This window comes from Petaurus breviceps, unplaced genomic scaffold, assembly GCF_028583685.1.
Source record: "Petaurus breviceps papuanus isolate PSGF00001 unplaced genomic scaffold, PetGlider_PUasm1.0 178, whole genome shotgun sequence".
Classification (NCBI taxonomy): Eukaryota; Metazoa; Chordata; class Mammalia; order Diprotodontia; family Petauridae; genus Petaurus; species Petaurus breviceps.
Genome location: NW_027185777.1, coordinates 1,880,349 through 1,884,635, shown reverse-complemented (window position 1 = coordinate 1,884,635; position 4,287 = coordinate 1,880,349). Strand labels below are relative to the sequence as shown.

Here is a 4,287-nt window from a genome sequence, read left to right as displayed (position 1 = left end):
TCTTTCTTTCTTTCTTTCTTTCTTTCTTTCTTTCTTTCTTTCTTTCTTCCTTCCTTCCTTCCTTCCTTCCTTCCTTCCTTCCTTCCTTCCTTCCTTCTTTCCTTTCTGCTTTTTGGAGGGCAGTTGGGGTTAAGTGACTTGCTCAAGGTAACACAGCTAGTTTCTGTGTTAAGTGTTTGAGGCCAGATGTGAACTCAGGTCCTCCTGACTCCAGGGCCAGTGCTCTATTCACTGTACCACCTAGATGCCCCTAGAATTTCTTGAAGGATGATTTCTAGGTTCTTTTTTTGATCATGGCTTTCAGGTAGTCCAATAATTTTAAAATCATCTCTCATGGATCTGTTTTCCAGGTCAGTGGTTTTTCAAATGAGATATTTCACATTACCTTTTACTTTTTTATTTGTTTGGATCTGTTTAATAGTATCTTGATTTCTCATAAAGTCACTAGCTTCCATTTGCTCCAGTCTAATTCTGAAGGAATTCTTCTCCTCAGTGAGCTTTTGAGATTCTTTTTCCATCAGGCAAATTCAGCTTTTTAAGGCATTTTTCTCTTTATTGGCTTTTTGAACTTCTTTTGCCATTTGAGTTAGCCTATTTTTTAAGGTCTTATTTTCTTCAGTCAAGATGTTGGCTCTCTTTTCATGATTTTCTTGAATCATTCTCATTTCTCTTCCCAATTTTTCCTCCCCTTCTCTCATTTGGTTTTCAAAATCCTTCTTAAGCTCCTCTGTGGCCTGTAACCAGTTCATATTTTTCTTGGAAGCTTTTGGTGCAGGAGTTCTGACTTCATTGTCTTCCTGCCATTCCATGCTTTGATTCTTTTTGTCCCCAAAAAAGGACTCCAAAGTTGGATTGCTGTGCTTGCTTTGCTTCCTTTACTTGCTCATGTTGCCACTCAATTATTTGACTTTTGAGCTTTTTGCCACAGTAGAAATCTGCTACCAGAGAGGGGAGCTTTGTCCCAATTGCTGGAGTTTTCTCACCTTCCAGAGCTATTAGTTGGCTGTCCTTTCTGAAGCCTCCACACACTCTGGCTTACTGGTCACACACCCCAGGACCTCCACCCTAGACAGCAATCCAGATCCAAACAGGCTAAAGCAAGAGTGATTACCCCTCAGAATGGTTGCTTGGTTCCCCTACAATCTGCAGGCCAGGAGCTCTGAAGCAGCCATGCCTCAGCCACTCCCCCCTGACCAAACTCCCAGACTCCCTATTCTCAAAGTATACACTGACCTCTCACTGATTTTATAGAGATGGCTCCCAGATCTATATGCCCAATATTGGTTTCCTGATCTTCCATCCCCTCATTATATTCAGCTTCTTTTTTTTAGCATTTTGAACTAGATGTCCTATAGACATCTCAATTTCCATATATCCAAAACAGAACTTGTCTTTCCTTACACATCTCCTCCTACCCCACTTTTTCTCTGTAGGCCATCACTCTCTAGTCACACAGATTTGCAGCTTTAATTTCTGTTAATGAACAGACATTTATTAAGCATGAACTTTTATGCTAAATGCTGGTGACTTAGAGAAAAAGGGAAAACAATCAGTTCCCCCAAGGAACGGATACTCACATATCTGATTAGTTGCAAAATGTTATCAATTCTACCTTTCTAACTTATATTTTATTGGTGCCTTAGTGAGGGGATTAGTTATAAAGTATATAAACAAATAAGATATCTGTGATCTTGGGAGGAAGGAGAAAGTATCAACATCTAAGGAAACCAGTGTGAATGCCCAGAAGACTCATCAATCAAGTTCAGTTTTACATTGAGGACCATTTCTTGATTATGTTAATAATTCAAAGTCAAGTTAATCCCTGTCATTGCTGATCTTCACCATGTCATGTACCAAGTTTCGCCCTGCTAGCTTATAGATTTCCTCTAATAATAAGTATAAGAACAATAGCTAGCATACATACAGCACTTCAAGGTTTGCAGAATGCTTTATAAATATTATCCCCCATCAGCCCTGGGAGGGAGGTGCTCTTATTATCCCCATTTTGCCGATGAGGAAAATGAAGCAGACCAGAGGTTAAGTGACTTCCCGAAGGGTCACACAAGTAAATGTCTGGGTCTGGATTTGAGCGCAGGTCTTCCTGACACCAGTACATTCAGTAGTCTTATCCTTTGTTCCAAGTGCAGATCAAGAATACTTATGTAGACTATCTTAAAATCAGTCCTTTCCCCATTCTTTTCCTTTTGACTAAGATATCTGCTTCCAGAAAGTATTCTAGACCTAAGCCTTGTCTCCCCTCCCTGGTGATTTTGAAGTCAAATTTACCTTCTTATGTTGAGGTTGCTAGTCAGTTTTGCTTGTTATCCACACTTTGTATGCCATTGTGCACTGCTTGTTGCTCTCTGAGCTGTCAGTTTTATTTCTGGTTTCTTTCTTATACTTTGACTGTTGTGAATGTGTAGGTACCACTTACTCCTGTCTTAGTATCAATCAATCAATCAGTGAACCATCAAGAATTCACTAAATGTCTACAGTGTGCTAGGAACAGAAATAGAAAGAATGAAATAATCTCTATTTTTTTTTAACAATCTCTATTCTTAAGGAATTTATATTCTAATGGAGACATGAAAGTATGTACAACCATATTTAGAATAAACATAAGTAAAACAAATGCAAATTAGTTAAATACAAGGTAATATGAGAAGACGCTAGCAGCTGGAGAAAAGGCTTCATGTAGAAGATGTTGCTTGATATGTATGTTAAAGAAATGAAGGGATTCAGTGAGACCACAGTAAGGAGGGACAGTGCATTTGTAGGCCTGTGAGATGGCCAGTGCCAAGGCCTTAAAACAGGATCAGCAGGGGAAATAAAGGTTCTGTGAGGCTAGAAAGACAGACAGGGGCCAGTTAGAAAGTAAAGAGCTTTAAAAGCCAAACAGAGCTTTTACGTATTATCTGAGAAGCATTTAGGAGCCCTTAGTGACATGACGTGGTCAGATCTGCATTTATTTAATGGCCTTGCTAGTAGTGTGTAGGATGGATTGGAGTAGAGAGATTTCTGAGTAAAAACTCATTAAGTTGTTGCTGTAATCTAAGTGAAAAGTAGTGAGGGTCTGAAATAAGGTAGAAATTATTTGAGTCTAGAGAAAGGATTGTATGCTAAGATGTGTAAATGGAAACGAATATTTAGCCACTGATAGGAAATGTGGGGTGAGGTGGAGTACGGAGTCAAGTGTAATGCCAAAGCTACAAACTTAGAAGACCAGAAGAAAGGTGAGCACATTTAAAAGAGGAACGAGTTACCACCACTACTGTCTCTTCTTTCACTCACCTAGAGGCTCTTATGACTCTGCAAGTTAATTTGTTTCAGGGGAAAATAGATAAAATACTGTCATTGGAGCACTTAGTGCCCTAGTAGTAAATCTCCTTACTTAGGAGAACGTGAGGTTTCTGGGCATCTGAGTGATGAAGCATCTGGGATTGCCCCCAAAGAGGGAGCAAGGGAGGTGGGGATTGAGAAGCTGACTCCAGATCAGGGTAGGGGACTCTGCTGGTCCTGGACGTGGGGGAAGCTGCAGGAGGTAGGAGCAGGGAGCCAAGCAGGGCAGTACTAGTTCTATGACATGGAGGCATACAGGTATGGGAGGCGGGAGCACTGGGTCAGAGTAGACCCAGGGATTCTTATGGTAGGGTACCAGAGCAGGGGTACCCTTGGCACTGGAAATAAAAAGATGAATAAGGAGACAACATTGAGTGAAGACAAGGGCTAGAAGTTTTAGCAATCATCAGTTCTTTCTTTGGGGATGGATAGCATTTGTCATCATAAGTCCTTCCTAGTTATCTTGGATCATCGTATTACTAAGAATAGCTAAGTCATTTACAGCTGATCATCTTATAATATTGCTGTTACTTTGTACACAGTAAATTTCACTTTGCATCAGCTCATGTAAGTCTTTCCAGGTTTCTCTGAGAGCACATGATAAATATTTTAATAGACTAAGATAAGGGTCATTTCATAAATGTTTGTTGAATGAAAAAACATCTTTTTAAAAAATTATCTCATTTAAAAATTCCCTTCAGCTCTGAAATTCTATAGTTCTTCCTAGCAAAGTAGTAAAATTTCTATGAAAACAGATTTCTAAGTTTCCTTTAGGTAAAGATCAATAAAAATATATTTTGTTTTTTAATATATGCAACGTACATTACTCCTTTGTTCAATTGGATGGTGTAGAACATTGGCCTAGGCATTATAAATGGAAGTAATCCATGGTATTATTGTATCAGCAATGCCATATTCACAATGCCTATAGAGATTACAAATATGCTG

The 4,287-nt window shown here is 39.2% G+C and overlaps 1 protein-coding gene across 10 annotated transcripts in view; it reads left to right on the top strand.

Moving 5' to 3' along the window:
- AKAP9 (A-kinase anchoring protein 9) overlaps positions 1-4,287 on the top strand; it is a 192,806-nt gene that overhangs the window by 40,170 nt on the left and 148,349 nt on the right. The window lies entirely within an intron of this gene.